The sequence below is a fragment of the Lactuca sativa genome, chromosome 8 (genome assembly GCF_002870075.4).
Source record: "Lactuca sativa cultivar Salinas chromosome 8, Lsat_Salinas_v11, whole genome shotgun sequence".
Classification (NCBI taxonomy): domain Eukaryota; kingdom Viridiplantae; phylum Streptophyta; class Magnoliopsida; order Asterales; family Asteraceae; genus Lactuca; species Lactuca sativa.
The window spans coordinates 39,445,921-39,464,124 of record NC_056630.2 but is presented as its reverse complement, the minus strand read 5'-3'; the positions used below and the strand labels follow the sequence as shown (position 1 = coordinate 39,464,124).

At 38.2% G+C, this 18,204-nt stretch overlaps 1 non-coding gene across 1 annotated transcript; it reads right to left on the bottom strand.

Moving 5' to 3' along the window:
- Positions 1 to 15,610: 15,610 nt before the first annotated feature.
- Positions 15,611 to 15,715, bottom strand: LOC111914331 (small nucleolar RNA R71). The gene has a single exon (XR_002857773.1). It is a non-coding gene; the product is annotated as a small nucleolar RNA R71 (small nucleolar RNA).
- Between the last annotated feature and the right edge of the window lie 2,489 nt (positions 15,716 to 18,204).

The following is an 18,204-nucleotide window of genomic DNA, read 5'->3' as shown; positions in this document are numbered from 1 at the left end:
GGGGCCCATGATATCGCTTTTAATCCTCTTAGGATAAAAGGAACAAATAAACTTCGACTTATATGCTTGTACTAAATACTTGTTAAATTATACACAACAACACGTTTTATAACATCAAGTTACTGATGCGTTTTTATACTATCAATGCACAACCAACTCGTAATCAACAACTCATACATCTTGGTTTGAAGACTATACGATATTCCGTGAAGTGATTCATGTGAGCGTGGGTTTAATCCAATACTCAAATCTTATTTCAGGAGCACTCATGAACATTATAACAAACTTTTGCTATGTCTAAACACCTTAGACAATCTACAAGCCAGTAAATGACCATCTAACTTCATAAACTACTTCCAAAGTATGATTGACTGTGGATAGTTCGAATAATCATATTATTCTGGAAGTCAAAACATGCAAAAGTGAAACCTAAAATAACCAATTGACAGAAGACAATAAACTTTACTATAAATAAAACCCTTATTATTTAATCATCAAATGTCAATTATATTTATATATTACATGTTTCTAACTGCCTATCTAATTACTAAAACTAATATCGTCCCTTAGGCCAATGCTCTTAGCATGCTGCAAATGTTTAACCCTACTCAGTTCCTTTGTAAGGGGATCTGCTGGGTTATCCTCTGACGATACCCTCTTCACTACGGGGAGTCCCCCTTCTACTCGATGTATTATGAAGTGATATTTTCTTTCGATGTGTCTGGATCTGCCATGATCCCTTGGTTCCTTCGTTAAGGCGACTGAACCCTCGTTGTCACAGAAAATCTCCATAGGCTCCTTTACAGCTGGTATAACTCCAAGGTCTCCGATGAAGTTCTTTAGCCATGTTGCCTCCTTCGACGCTTTGCTTGCTGGTATGTACTCTAATTCGCACGTTGAATCAACTACGCTCTCATGTTTGGAACTTTTCCATGTTACTGCTCGTCCATTTAGGGTAAATACCCAACTCGAGTGAGAGCGGAAATTATCTCTGTCGGTCTGAAAGCTGACATTACTATACCGAGTCACTCTCAAGTCATCGCTCCCATCGAGGGTAAGGACCCAATCCTTAGTCCTCCGCAAGTACTTAAGAATGTTCTTTACTGCTATCCAATGAGTTCTACTAGGATTCCCTTGATATCGACTAACCATGCTCAAAGCAAAAGCCACATCAGGGTGAGTACATGTCATATCATACATGATCGAGCCAATGGGAGAAGCATATGGTACTCGACTCATTTCTGCTATTTCGGCATCGGTACTCGGACTCTGAGTCTTACTTAGTTTGGTATTGATTTGGATAGGCAGTTCTCCTTTCTTGGAATTCTCCATGTTGAAACGTTTCAACACCTTGTCCAAGTAGGTACTTTAACTAAGTTCTATTAGTCTTTTACTCCTATTTCTCAATATCCTTATCCCCAGAATGTAAGCAGCTTCTCTGAGGTCCTTTATAGCGAAACACTTCCCAAGCCAGGACTTAACCTCCTGCAATGTTGGAGCGTCGTTTCCTATGAGAATTATGTCATCCACATACAACACCAGAAAGCTAACTATACTCCCTCTAGCTTTGACATATACACAGGACTCATCCCTGCTTCTCGAAAAAGCAAAGTCTTTGACCTTCTCATCGAAACAAAGATTCCATTTGCGAGATGCTTGCTTTAGTCCATAAATGGATTTCTGAAGCTTACACACTCTATTAGGGTACTTAACATGTAACATCCATAAATTTTACGCCAAATTTAAACTTTTCCAATCATAATTAAAACCCAAATAGTGTTTGAGTACAAATTGTTTTCAAATCATTACTCTTCAGAGTGTCCCAAAAACATATCATAATGATGAGGAGCGGTACGGTCATGCCTTCTCCTTGACATGCTCTCCTGAAGTACCTGAAACAATAATTGAAAACTATAAGCCCAAGGGCTTAGTGAGCTACCCCCAAAATACCAATACCACACTGAAATATCAAAAACGTTAACAATCAATCAACAACATGCATACTGGGCCATCGGCCTGACTGGACAACCCTATAGGGCCTACAGTCTAACTGAATCTATAACGAGCCTTCGGCATGACGGGACCGCCCCAAGGGCCTACAGTCTCCCCGAAACGCTCCTAGGGTATGTTGGCCTTCAGCACAAAGCAGGACCGCCTCAACCCAAATCAACGAGTAACTAATCATGTGCACATAACTAACACATACTGGCATACATAAGCATCAAACATATCTATCTCATGATCATAACTCATAGCAATCTCTCATAGCTAAAGCATCGACCTAGCAGGCCACTAACATACCGATCCCTAAGGATCATAGAATCATAACATATTGTCTATCTTGATTCCGATCTTTCCGATCATAACCATATATATCATAACGATAACAATTAAAAGGGCCGGCCTTGGTGCCTTAGAACCTTTTGATATAGTGAGGATAACTCACCTCGCAGATGTCAACTCGGTAGATAAATCCCAATCTCTCGGATCACTTGCCAAAGACTCCACCACCTATTACCATAGTTCGAATATACCCATAAGTCATCAACCTCACAATGTACTCCATAAACCAACTACTCAACCCCTGACAAAGTCAAAGTCCTCAGTCAAGGTCAATAGTCCATGTTGACCTTAACTCGCCGAGTACCCTCAGCTACTCGCCGACTTCCTTGAAGTTCTTTCCCACTCGCTGAGTCACCGGGGTGACAAGTCGAGTTCCTATGATTTTCGATCGAAACCCAAAGGCCACCCGTCGAGTTTCCTTCTTGCAACACGACGGATACATACGTATTCATAACTTGGGGAAAACTCATCCGACTCGCCGAGTTGTTCATGCAACTCGTCGAGTCTATGGAAAATCTTCATCAGACTTGCCAAGTTGTTCATCCAACTCGTCGAGTTCATGGCCATCTTCATAAGACTCGCCGAGTCAACCTTGCAAATCGTCGATTTCCTTCAGTCCTTAAGCCATACAGACTCATTTAAGCCATGCAATGGTTTCAAATTATAGATCCAAGCTTCTAGGGCATGCTTTTCACGTAAAGTTGCAGATTTTACATGCATGCATGACTAAAAAGGCCCTTAATGCCAAATCTAAGCTCTTAATGGGGTTTCATGCACAAGGAGGGCCTCATCCACGACCAAAACAGAAAATTTATGATTCTAGGACTTGAGAAGGGTCCAGATTTGAAGTTACAACTTCAGATCTAGCCCATAGCTCACCAATTGGTTCCAAAAATCCATAAAACCCTAAAACTCAACCACAAAGAGATCTAGAAGAAAAGGGGAGTAAAGATTGCAACTTGATACCTCCAAAAGATGCTAGCTGAGGTAAGTTCTGTTTCCCCACACCTTCCTTGCTTCAACTCCTTTGTTCTTCAAGCTTTTCCCTCCTAGCCAACCTTCTTTCCAAGGGTTTCACTGAGCTCTCAAAGACTGTAAAGAGGCCAAAGGGGCTTATGCCTCCTTAAATAGGGTGCAAAACCCCGAAATTTAGGGTTTCCTCTGCCAGCTCCTACTCGTCAAGTCCCTCCCTGGACTCGGCGAGTAGGTCACTAAACACGTGATCCCACCCCGCTGCTACTCGACGAGTAGGGAAACCAACTCGTTGAGTAGGACTTAAAACCAAAGAACCTTTTATTTAAATCCAATCCTGAGAATCTGGGCATTACATCGCATCTACAAAACCCTCTGGTTGACTCATGTAAACATCCTCATCTAATTTCCCATTACGGAAATCGGTTTTGACATCCATCTACCATATTTCATAATCATGAAACACAAGTATGGCTAGCATAATCCTTATAGACTTATTCTTCGCTACTGGTGAGAAGGTCTCGTCATAGTCAATTTTAGGAGTTTTAGTAAATCCCTTCGTAACCAATCACGCCTTATATGTGTACTTTCCCATCCATATCGGTCTTCTTCTTGAAGATCCATTTGCACCCGACCGTCTTATGACCTGGTATATTGTCAACCAAGTTCCAAACTCGATTTTCATACATGGAGTGAATCTCGCTATCCATCGCCTCTTTCCAATTTGCGGACTCTTGGCCCACCATGGCTTCCTTGTAGTTGTTAGGTTCATCCAAATTTATCAATGTACTATCACTGATAAACGTATCACCTTCATTTGTTACATGAAAACCATATAACACAGGTGGAACGCTAATTCTACTGGAATGTCTCAGAGGTAAGGAATCGTCAACTGGTTCAACAGGAGTCTCATCCTCAGGCTGAGCGCTAGAGTTAGAGGTTCCTTCATCGCTTAACTCTTGAATTGTCACACCCCCAAACCTGAACGGCGGAAACGTTCGGGGGCGGATGACTTCATGTGGTAACGTAACCAATGAATACATAGTAAAGAAAGCAATACAACCATCATATATATAATTGAAAGTTTACATTTGTCAAAAGTTACATGTTCTAAACCAATTACAATATGATGTCAAAATATGAGATTAAACTGGCGCCGCAACATCCCTTCTTCAAAAGCATATTAATACCTGAAATTACTGAATCCCTAGGACATACAAGTAATTTTGAAAGAGTAGATCAGCATTTAAGCTGGTGAGTTTCATAAGTATTAAATGACAATGTTTGTATGAAATGAAATGTTTTGTCCTTGTTTGTTTGTTTCTAGAAAATCCTATATTTTCTACTAGTATAAAAGTAGCCTTCTCTCAAGACCAATGTTTGTTTCTAAAAATGTATGTAAGTGTAAAATAACCAACGTGTTTGAAAACCTCATAAATCAATGTATTTTTAATACCCCGTGTGAGTTTTATAACCATACTATTGACTCGGAATGCCTATACACAACGTTCTTCAGGCGTTGGAATGTTATGACGTTTGTCACCCCAAATGATGGACTGTAGCTAACAGTCAAGGCGCAGGTTGTCAAGCCCGTATAGATCTATACACAAACACCATGCTCCCCCTACAAGGGATTCTGGTATATAATACAAGACTTGAAATGTGTACTCGAACGTACGTGAAGTTAATGTCTCACAAACCGTGGTATAAAAACAGATTTACGTGTTAAAATGTTCGTTTGTTCTTGTATATAAAAGCGACTTCTTGAAAATCGTTTTTCTAGTATGTAAAAGTTAGCAATATCCTCATAAAACTATACCTATTATATTTTTCTAAAAGTGTGTCTCGTTTGTTTAGAAATACCTAGAAAAGGAATCACTTGTTATGAAAGTATAGATTTTTGTAGAGCCTAAGATAGACAAGCATACATATAATCTACGAAAATGTTTAGTTTATACATGCATTACGACAATTTATAATCCAAAAGATAGAATGCTATTGTAACATATTTTATATACGAGAGTTCCTTATAAAGTTTACAAATCACATATGATTTGGTTAAATAAAAGCATATAATAACTCTTTATGTAACACATGATGATACTCGTGTGTTTTACTTGTATCCCCCCCCTTGAAAGCATAAAAGCATTTATAGAACATTTAAAAGGTTAATTAAGGGGTATGAACTCACTTGAAAGTTTGAAGAAAGCGAGATGGAAACCGGGCAGAGTTTCGTCTCGGGAAACGGATTTTTCTCGGGATTCTTGGGAATCTCGGGAGTAAAAACGACCTTCGGGACTTGAGCAAAATGACCGGGGCTTCGGGTTAGAACGGGCATGGAAACTGAGGCAAGAACGCAAAAGAAAGGAGAGAAATGGAGCCCTTTCTTCGGAACCCTCGCATCCCTTTTATAGGGGCTGGAACCGCCTCGGTACGCGGGGCGTACACGTACGTCATGCATGACCGAGTCCTCGACTGCCTCGGACTTCGGATGGGACAAGGCTAGTTTCGCATAGACCGGGACGTGGACGATCTGAGGCCTTGGCTTTGAGTACGCGGGGCGTACGAGGGTACGCAGGGCGTACTTCGGCCCTATCTGCTGACTCCCTTCGGATAATACCAAAGATTTATAATTAAATTTATATTTAATTTAATTAATAAACTTCTAAAATTCATATCTTCTTCATACGAATTCCGTTTTCGATGGTCTTTATATCCACGCGTAGGTGAGACTACGCTCTACAACTTTCGTTTAGATTCCGTCAGCAAATTTCGAAATTATTTTTATTATTTATTTTTAAAAATGTCGTGTTTAAGGAATTTCTTTAGAAATTCATAACTTCTTTATCTGACGTCGGTTTTTGCCAGACTTTTTACCGCTGAATTACCATTATCGAGACCTTCGATTCTCGTTTAGGTCATTCCAGCCAAAAGTCGTTCGATCTCCGATTCGAGTTTTTAGCTGTCTGTTGCTAAGCCGAACTTTGGAAAAATCATAACTTCAATATACGAAGTCGAATTTGGGCGTTCTTTTTACGTACGATCACGGTTTAATGACATTAAACATAGTAGGAATTTAAATAGAAACTTTTTGGACATTTTATTATCAAAGTTAATTTCATTAACTTAAAGGTGGTTACAATACTTGACTTTTTAGGTCATTACAAAGAGTTGAAATATCGGGTTGTCACATGAATCTCTTCAAGGTCAATTTGCCTCCTATTATCCTCTTGGCATATGAGTTCTCTTTCACGAAACACACCCCTTCGCACTACGAAGACCACGTTCTCACTAGGTCTATAGAACAAATATCTAAAGGATTTGTGTGGGTAATCGATGAAAAAACAACGCTCACTACGAGGTTCGAGCTTGTTGTGAGTCTTTCGTCTTATGAAAGTCTCGCAACCCCAAACCTTGATATGCGTTAACGAGGGAACCTTCCTTGTCCACATTTCGTGAGGTGTTTTGGCAACCTTCTTAGTTGGGACTAGATTAAGGATACGGGTGACAATATCTAAGGCATACCCCCAGAACGAGATAGGTAACGAAGCTCGAATCATCATGGAATGAACCATGTACAACAAGGTTTGATTGCGCCTCTCAGCCACACCATTAAGTTGCGGTGTCCTAGGTGGTCTCAATTGTGAAACAATTCCACATTCTTTAAGATAGTCGTGGAACTCAATACTAAGATACTCACCACCTCGATCGGATCAGAGCATCTTTATCTGCCTACCCAATTAATTTTCCACTTCTTGCTTAAACTCTTTGAACTTTTCAAAGGTTTCCGACTTGTGCTTGATTAACTAGATATATCCATATCTAGTATAATCTTCGGTAAAGGTTACATAGAAGCAGTTAGCATCCCTTGTGGTAGATATGAAGGGTCCACACACATCGGTGTGTATAAGATCCAATAAACCCTCACCTATTTCACAAGTACCAATGAAAGGTGACTTGGTCATCTTTCCAAGCAAACAAGATTCGCACGTGTCATCCGAATTTAAGTCAAATGACTCTAACACTCCATCCTTTTGGAGTTGGGCTATGCGCTTCTTGTTGACATGTCCAAGACGACAATGCCACTAGCATTCCTTGTCCAAACCATTAGACGAATCAATATGCAATGCATTATTTCCAAAGTTGTCTACAATCACCACAGTTTCATATATACCATTACAAGGCAATGCTTCAAAATAAAATTTACCATTATAAAGAGCATTAATAGAACCGATTTCATTGTTAAATGAAAATCTAAAACCTTGTTTATACAAACCATGAAAAGAAATAATGTTTCTTGCCATATCTGACGAGTAACATCAATCGTTCAAATCTAATCCTAACCCATTACTAAGCAATAAAGAATAAACTCCAATCTTGGTGACAAGCGGCTCTTTCCTATTCCCCATGATCAAGTTCATCTTCCTGTGCTCCACATCCCTACTTCTTCTTAGACCCTGCAATTCAGAACAAATATGAAAAACACATCCTGTATCAAGGATAAAAGAAATAGTATGTGAGGATTTTTTAGATTGAATAGTATAAATACATGAGAAGGTGGGCTTTATCCTCCCATCCTTAATGTTCTGCAAGTATTTAGGGCAGCTTCGTTTCTAATGCCCCTTTTCATGACAATACAAGCACTCTGCTTCCTTTGGATTGGACGAGGGAGTAGCAGAACCACCTTTGGACCCACTTGAAGAGGATCCATCATGAGACTTTCCCTTGTGATTCTTTGAAGGAGTTTTCCTTTTCTTCCCTTTCCCATGTCCAATTGCCAGGAATGGGGTAGCAACAGTAGGAGTGGGTACAACAGACTTGCCTTTTAAACTACTTTCAACAGTTCTCAGAAGGCCTTGAAGCTTGCTTAGAGTGACTTCCTCCTTGTTCGTATGATACGTCATCCTGAAGTGATCATAACAGGGAAGTAAAGAGTGCAGGATAATGTCGACTTCCAACTCTTCGTCAAAATTGACATTCAACTTTAGCAAGCGGTCCACATATCTTTGCATCTTTTGCAAGTGAGTCGTGATGGACTCTCAATCCTTCATTGTTGTTGTTATCATGAAGGCAATGATTTCATACCTTTCTTGTCAAGCACTCTAATGGTACCTTTCCATCAAGTCTTGTTGCATCTTGAAAGGCCAGAAGTCCTCGTAGGACTTCTGAAGCTCAGAAGTCATAGTGTCTAGCATGATGCACGACACCTTTGTCGTGTCCTTTTCATGAGCCCTATACTCAGCCAGTTTCTTAGGAGTAGCAGTTTCTTCATCAATCTCCTTTAACTCTTTGTCGATGACATATTCCTTGTCCTCTTATCGAATGGCCATGCGAATGTTTCGAATCCAGTCATTGAAATTCGACTCAATGAAGATGACCCTCCCACATACATTCACGAGGGAGAAAGAGCCAAAAGTGTTTGAGTTTGAAGCGTTGTTTGAGGTAGACATCAAAAAAGAAAGACAAGTTTCATTAGATAGAAATTCCTTAATATAACACCCAAATGAAATATTAAGGTTAGGACCCAAACATAATAATTCACAACTTAGAAAAGGGATGCCGTAATCTAATTGCAAATTATTTGAAGGGAGGTAAATGACGATTTACCAATTTTCACCACCCAAAACCAAAATTTAAAAGAATTAAGTTTTATGAAATTTCTAGATCTTTGAGATTCATTAAAATTTTCAATGACATGTTTAATCTCAATTATTCCCTTCAAGTTTGTAACTGGGATACCGAGGATCACAAACAATGTGTGAATAACCATGCAAATATGTGTGGTACTCTCGATGTCATTCATCATCGAATCAGCATGCCAATTAACCACACAAACTCCATTGATCTATGACAAACATCGAGCTACCCTTTTCCACCCTTGTTAGTCCAAATTAGTGTGCCGGTTAACCACACACGCTCCACTAACGACTTGCCAAGGTGCAAAGTGCAATTTCATGGAATAACACCATTTTCACATTTTTCCTAAAGTAACTAAGATTGGGAATTTAGAAAAGCATTTAGTTACCTTTTATAATTATCATTATACTTTTTAATGAGAATTAATATCCTATCCTACCCGTTCGGCTAACTACCATCCACTAGTCAAGGAAGCGGTGGGTGAGAGTGGACACCCATTCAATCACCATTTTATAGGCAATTTCCTTATACCCCCTTATAGACCAGCTTCGTGAATGGCGCCTACTAACGGTAAGACTGGCTGTCTTATACACACACACACACACATATATATATATATATATAAGTATTAAGTTATTAATATTATAATAGTATAAGGGTTGAATTTTAAACTTTTAAAACTCTAGGGTTTAGAATTTAAATATTTCAAAATCAAAACCTTTTAATCAAATTTTAAATTCCAAAACTTAAGGGCAAGTTTTGAAACTTTTCAAAACCTCTTAGATCAAATTTGAAAACAATTAAATTAATCATATAATTTATCTATATCACAAAATTTGACCTAATCTAATTTTATATAGAAAGATAATTCAAATCAAATTCTACAAATAATTAATTTATCATATAATCAAGTAATTATCTTAAATTTTGACAATTATCCTCCAATTGGATAAGGATAATCATTACCTTATCATAAAAATGATTTTTATCAGTCAAAACAGTTTATGGTAATGATCCTAATCCAATTCTGGCAAAAAAACCCAAAAATATGCCAACATATGATCCAACTCGTCGAGTCAGTGAATGGACTCGTCAAGTGGGCTTTACTCATCGAGTCACATTATGGACTCGTCGAGTTCATCATGCACAAAGCAGATTTTGATTTGCTTTAGCTTTGAACAATTAACCAACGCATTAATATAACAGAAAACACCCTAAGCTCTGATACCACTGATGGGTTTTGAGCACTATAACAATCCTATGGTGCACATACAACCCTAATGCTTTGGATCTAAGTTTTCTCAAGTTATACATGCAATTTTCTTTTTATCTAAAGAATGAACCCTAACTACCATACAATTTTGAGATTTACAGCATAAAACAAGTTAGATGAATACCTCTTTGTTGTAGCTTGTAGAACTTGGGCTTTCAAGAGACTAGTACCTCAAATGTAATACCTCAAATAAGTCACAAACACTAAGAACAATGGAGGATTGTGTGAGAGAGGCTAGGAGGCACCAAAAATCAGTTAGGGTTTCTTCTTGGAAGTCTTGGCCGATTTTGGGAGTGCTAGGGGTTACATTTATAGTGTGGAATTCCTAGGGTTTTAACTTGTAAACCCTAATTCATTTACTTAGGCCTTTAAGCAATCCAATAACTCATTTGATAAGCCCTTTGGACTAAATCTTCATGGACTCTCACATAGATTTAGTCCATCCCTAATCAACATGGATCATTAGCCCAAACTATATGTATTACCGATTTACCTAATCAGCCTCCATTAATTTAATCAGTCTCTTTTGATCACTATATTAATTCCAAATTAATTTATGATCAATACCAATTAAAAAATATGATTTCTCAATTAATATATTATTCTTAATAAATCACAAATAACCTATTTCTCAAAAATCCATCCTATCAAATTGCTCTGGTGAAGGAAACCCAAAAGGACCATGCTACTATCGGGTCAAGTGCACACCAATTATAGTTATGGGCTTAGACACCTAATCCAACAGTTCGACCCAGGCCGATTTGGATTCCATCAAACGCTTCTTGAGATCGTTGAAAATGATCTTGTTTGATACTTCAATCTGGCCGTTGTCCTGAGGGTGGGCTACTAAGGTGAACCAGAGGTGGATTTTCTTTTCCTCGCGCCATTCTTTGAAAAAGATGCCTTCGAATTGGGTACCATTGTCACTTATCAGGACTCTGGGGGTAGGGAATCGCGTGAGGATGTTCTTCTACATGAACTTTATCATTTTCCTGCCTATGACCATGGCTAATGGTTCAGATTCAATCCATTTAGTAAAGTAATCGACAACGACTAACATGTACTTGGATCCCCCTGGGGCAACCGGTAATGGTACTATGATATTTATGCCCCACAGATGGAAGGGTCAGGGGTTGTTGAAGCTGGTTAGGGGCATGGTAAGCTGGTTTTGAAAGGGGGCAAAATCTTGGAACTGTGGGCATTTCTTGTTGAGTTTGGTTGTGCCCTTGTATATGTCGGTCTAGTATACTCCTAGGCAGAGTATCTTTCCTATAAGCGCCCGTGCTCCTTCGTGTTCCCCGGCTTAACCAACATGCCTTTCTTCCAAGAGAGATCGTCCTTCCATGTGGGTGATTCATCTGAGCCACGGTGCTAGATACCCTCTCTTGTATACCTATTTCTCCCTTATGGCGAACTACAGGGCTTTGAATTTGACTTATCTGGCTAACGCAGGATCATGTGGGGGGACGTCGTGTAGGAGGTAGTCTAGATAGGGCTTGGTCCAGTCGGTGGGCATTGCAATGGAATCAATTTTTCTATTGTCAATGCTCCTCTACGTGGGAACCTCTACCAGTACTTTCTTGGTCAAGTGATTGAAAGATGTTGATGCTAACTTGATAAGAGCGTTGGCCCTTGTGTTCCCCCCCCCCCCCAACCCCCCAAGATATTTTCTTGATCTTGAAGCTTTAAAATGAATGTGTTAACTTTCACGTTGCATCCAAGTATATCTGATTCCTTTGGTCTTTGGCTTTGTAAGTTCCATTGACCTGGTTTATGATGAGAAAATAGTCGCTAAAAGCTGAGAGGTGTTTTCCTTCGATCTCCCGCTCTAGAAGAAGGCCCGCGAGAAGTGCTTCATATTCAGCCTCGTTGTTGGAGGCCTGGAAGTCAAATCTTAAAGCATACGTGATCTCATCACCACCAAGGTTTTTGAGGATCAAACCTGCGTCGGATCCTTCCTTGCTTGTAGCTTCGTCGGTATGCAACTCCCACACTTCTTTGCTTCTTTGGGGCCGTGGGATCTATCGACACAACTGTAGGCACCCCTTTGAGTGTATCGGGGATTTCTAGTAAAAAGTATGCTAGATCTTGAGCTTTGATTCCAGTACATGGTCGGTAATCTATGTCATGCTCTCCTAGCTTGATGGCCCATTTCATCAATCGTCCTGAATTTTCCGGTCTCAGGAGGATTTGCTTCACTGGGAAGATGGTTAGAACTTCAGCCTTGTAAGCCTACAAGTAGAGTTAGAGGTGACTGAATATGTAAATTAGTGCGAGGAATAATTTCTCTAGGATTGGGTAATTGAGCTTTGGGCCCTACAATGCTTTACTCATGAAATGTATCGGTAGCTATTTCTTGTCCCTTTCGACTGTCAGTACCGACAATATAGCTTAGTCGGATGCTGCCAGGTAAATTAGTTGGGTCTCTCCTGGTAAGGGGCTCGCCATGGACGGGAGCTGATGTAAGGCTTCCTTCATATGATGTAGGGCTCTATTGACTTCTGTTGTCCATCTGAACTTGTTTTTGTCTACACAACCCTTTAGGGTATGGAAGAGTGGGAGAGATTTTTCAGCTGACTTGGAAATGAACTTGCCGAGTGTTGTTAATCTCCCACTAATCTCTTGGAACCCCTTTAGGTTGTGGGGAGTCTTGGAGTTGATGAACTCCTGGATCTTGGCTTGGCTTGGTACGACTCCTTCTGTGGTTATTTAGTAAGCTAGGAATTGGCCTGTTTCTATTCTAAAGGTGCACTTTCCTGGATTGAGTTTCATATGTGCTTGTGTCAAGGTCCGGAAGGTCTCTTCAATGTCTCCAAGTAACGCTACTTCATGATGGCTTTTAATAACCATGTCGTTAATATAAACCTTGATGTTCCTGTCGATTTGGTCAGCGAAGACTTTGTCCATCAGACGATAGTACATTGCCCCAACATTTTTCATCCCAAATGGAATTTTCGGTACCAGAACATGCCACCATCGGTGTGGAATGTTGTCTTTTCCTCGTCTTCCCTGTGTATTTGGACTTGGTGATAGCCTTTGTAAGCATCGAGGAAGCATTTAAGTTGGAATCCTTCCAAGGATTCCACATTTTGGTCTATCTCTGGGAGGGGGTAATGATCTTTTGGGAAAGTGTTGTTTAGATCAAAGTAATCGATGCATGATATGTGGCTAACTAACTACATATTTAATGCATGTTTCTAATACTTTTAGCTAAAATTATGATTTATATGGAACAAAAGATACTCAATATGCTTAAATTGTGTTTTTGTAGCTGTAAAGACTTACATGGGACAAAAAGGAAGCATATGAGGAGCTGGAAGCAGGAAACGGGAAACAGGAGAAAAAACAAAAGAAGAAAAGAAAAGGTCTGAGACCACATCATGGTTCATTAACTGTGACATGGTGATTTGAAGAATTACGACCCTAATGTTGACATGGCAGATACGGGCATGAAGACCACGTCATGGTGACAGTAAACCACGATATGGTGGTCAAATTTCCTCAATTATAAAAACCCGGACATTAGGTCAAAAATGGGGGATGCATTGGTTTTATAAGGTTAATTATGACTAATAAATCCTTAGAAACCCAGAGGAAGTCGAAATTCAAGAGAAGCTCAAGGATTGAAGAAGATTTAGAAGATATTCAATATTGATCTAGTTGGTTTGCTTATTAAACTTATGTCTAGCCTATTTTACTTAGATCTAATGTGTTTTTGTGCTATAATGAGAGGCTTGTCACCTTTTACTTATGTTTGGTGAAGATGAGCTTGATACTTATGTGTTGATTTTGATAGTTGGATGGTTATTATTGATTTTACTTATGATTGATATAAATAAACCCTAACATGTTTTAGTTCTAGTCTATATTGCTTATAAATCAGATTTTGTGTGTTAATTGATTATATAATTCTTTCATTTATGATCATTAGATAATTAAAGATATGATTAATCACATCTTAGTTTAAATAATTAAAGCTAGTAACTTTAACTGTGTTAGAGAGCATAATTAGTATTAATTTATGCTTGGATGATTTTATTGATCATAGGAGAGTAACTCGTATGATTCATAGTCCAATTGTGTTATTATCAATTTGGTGTTTAACTTGTGCATGATCATTGCTTGGTCATTCATAAATTGGTAGACCTAGATATTTGATCATAATAGCTAGATAATTGGTAATCAATATAATCTATTCATAAGAAATCAACCATAGGAGAAAGTGAAATTGGATCTAGGCAGAAGTATTCTTTTAATTCTTGAAGTTTAATTGTTTTCATTGATTACTTGTTTGCTAGTTGATAGTAAGTTATTATGATCTTGGAAAATCAGTAAAACCCCTCCAATCATAGTTTGTTTAGTAGTCTAATTAGAAGTAATTAATTTAACTAAATGAATTCCGTTTCGTGTGATCGACACCCGACTTACCTGCACTATACTATAAACTGACTAGGTACACTGCTTATAAGTGTATAGATAGTAAAAGTTTGTTAGGTTATAAATTTAAAGCTAGATAAGTATCAAAGTGCACATTAAAGCTTTTGATGTCGTTGTCAGGGAACGACTTATTTGGTTATTAGTTTAATTGCACTTAGTTATTCGATCCTTTTTGTGGGGTAAAAACCCAGAAAAAGTTTTTGGTTGCATTTTTTTATTTTAGTCTTTTTCTCTAAGACGCAACCACGTCGTGGTCTTGCTTCAGTTAAGTTTAAGTTTATTGATTTTTATTCCTTTTATGCGTTTTTGTTTTGTTTTTATTTTGTTTCAGTGATTTATGACCCAAGGATCTAAAATTCCTATTGTTCCTCCACTTCAAGACCCAGGATCCACTTTTCACAAGAAGAAAGACAAGAAAGCCAACGGGTCAACAAGCTGTTTTCAATCAGACAAAAAATTTAAAAGCTTCAAATGGACACCAGATAAAAAAGGAATTGGATACAAGCCAGAATCTTCTACTGAACGAAGTTCAGACGAGGAAGAGATAAAAGTTGAGGGTGAATAAATGGCGGATATAACGAGAATGACGATGGGAGACTATAAGAAGAGGATATGAGGAGAACATGGACCAGGTCTAGTTCCACCTGAGATACCAACCGAAAGAAGTTTTGAGATCAAAGTAGACATTCTATCAATGCTCAAGGACATACCTTTAGCCGGGAAAGAGTATGAAGATGCTTTCAAGAACATTGATGAGGTCAAAGACATTGCCACTACTTTCATGTCCCTAATGTGCAAAGGGAAACCGTTTTACTAAGGATGATTCTGGTCACATTTACCAGTGAAGCCAAGGTGTGTTTGAAATCTCTTGAACCAAGATCCATCACTACATGGACTACTCTTTGTGATGCTTTCATTGAGCAATTTAGTCCACCTTCGAAGATCTCAAAAATCAAAAAGAATATTTCTAACTTCTAACAAGAGTTGGGAGAATCATTATATGAATTGTGGGATATACAAGGGTTTGCTAAGAAGTTGCCCTCAACATGATTTGAATGTTCAACAAGAAGTTTCCATTTTCTATGATGAAGTGAATGTAACTACTAGACAACTTTTTGACTCTCAAGGGCCTATGACGAAGAAGGAGCCGACAACTATAAAAGAATTAATTGAAGAGTTTGCAAAGTACTCAGGAGAGTACCACAATCCACAAGATGATGTTACAAGGGAAAAAAGAGAAGGAGGGAACAAGAATATGGCTAGGATTTTGGCGAAGTTAGAAAACATGGATAGGCGAATGACCAAGTTAGATTAATCTATTCATGACATAAGAGTTGGGTGTGACAATTGTAGTGGTCCACACTTGACCAAGGATTGTGATTTGGATACAAATGGGAATAAGAAGGCACAAGTGTTCTATTCAAGTGGCGACAAGTATGATGAAGATTGGAGAAAGCCTAAGAAGGAGTGGTTATCATATGAAGAGTACAAAAACAGAAAGATGAAAGGTATAGACAAACCGAAAGAGGTTTCTGTTGGATTAGGTGTCTAAGCTCATAACTATAATTGGTATATAATTAAATTGATAGTAGCACAATCCTTTTGGGTTTCCCTCAAGACTAGCAACTAGACAGGATGATTTTAGAGAAAGAGGTTGATTTATAATTTGATTAATAAATTAAAATAATAATTTATTAATATATTATGAAATATATTAATTAGAAATAGTAATATTTAATCAGAAATTAATTGGAATTAGTTTTGGGATTAAAGGAATTAATTAAAAGTGTAGGGACTGAAGTGTAATTGATCAATAGTTGAGCAAAAGGCAATCTAGAACCCTCCATAAAGCCTTGGATGGTTTTCTTATGACCTAAGGGATTCTAGAATAATCCATGGTGGATAAACAGGAAGGTAGATAATTACCTAGTTTAAAATGATCTTGGATTAGGTCTTATCTAGGGTTTCTTTACTGCACTATATAAATAGCCTCAACCCTAGAATTTTCGGCCACATGTTCTTTTTAAGTGCTAGCCGAATTTTAGAGCATCTCTCCTCCTTCTCAATCATCTTCCATTGCTAGTGTTGGGTGTGGACCACTAGAGGCGTGGCATTTGTGACGCTTGCTCTCAAGGCTTCAACAACACAAGGATTTACATTGTTATTACAATACAACAATAAAGGTATGATTCTTCTAACACTAATTATGTATTTCGAAAATATGCTAGTATGCTAGGGTTTTTCTATTTTGTTGTTCAAGTTGTATTTTCAATTAGAGAAAACATAGATCAACAAATAGGGTTGCATGCACACATAGGAATTATATGTTTTGCATAATGCCCATTAGTTTCTACCAAAAAAAGCAACCAACACCTGAAAAGAAGATGGATTTCGAGTCGATACTTCATAGATTTATGGAAGCATCTAAAAAGAGGCATGATACTACTGATGCCAATGTAAGAAATCATCAAGCTTCCATCAAGAATATAGAGACTCAACTTAGGCAATTAACCACACATTTCAATGAAAGGTTACCACCCAAAAACCAAGACCAAAAGTCACAATTTCATGCTATGGTGATCTACACCGAAGAAGAGGTTCATTTTGAGCCAATAATGACCAATGAAGTAGCTACAAGTAAACCCAAGATGTGTTTGGAACAAGAAAAGCCTGAATCCAAAAGATAAAAAAGTGAAGTGTTCTCTGAAGCTTCACCACGTCGTAGTCTCGAGTAAAAGAGAATTTTTCTCTTCAATCGTTTCATCCACCCTTACCTTTCCCATCTCGAGCAATCAAACACTCTCTGGAGCCCAAACAAAGGAAATTTATGGAACAAGTTCTTGATGGGTTTTATACAAACAATCCTATGTGTGCATGCAACCCTAAAGTTGGATCTATGTTATCACTATTAGTTATACAACATTATGAACACTTGAAGAACCCTAAAAGGCTTCTAGGAATTTCGAAATCCACAAGGAAATATGAAATACATACCTCTTGTTGTTATATTGTAATAACAACTTAAATCTTGAATCTTCTTGTCTTTGAAAGCAAGTACCACAAGTGTAGTACCTCTAATGGCTCACAAACACCAAGAGCAAATGGAGAGGCAAGAGAGAGAGAGAAGAGGTATGAAATTCATCCCTAGGAACCCTAGACAAGGCATGGACGAATTCTTATGGCCTTAGGGGTCTTTATATAGGTGTAGAGATTAGGGTTTCAGTCCTTATCCTTATCTAGTTGCTTGCCCACCAAGTAACCATAAGATAAGCCTTGAAAACCCTTATCCTTATCCTTTGGACGATTTCAAGGATATCTTATCCCTTGAATTCGTCCAACCCATATCAAGGATAATCATTACCCTATTTTGTAACTATCACACAATTACAATTCAGCCCCTCTTTTTTAATTAATTACACTTGATCACTAAATTCATTCTTAATTAATTTTTGACCAATATTAATTAAACAAATATGATTTCTCCTTTAATATATTATTCTTATAACATATTAATAAATCATAATAACCTCTTTCTCTATTAT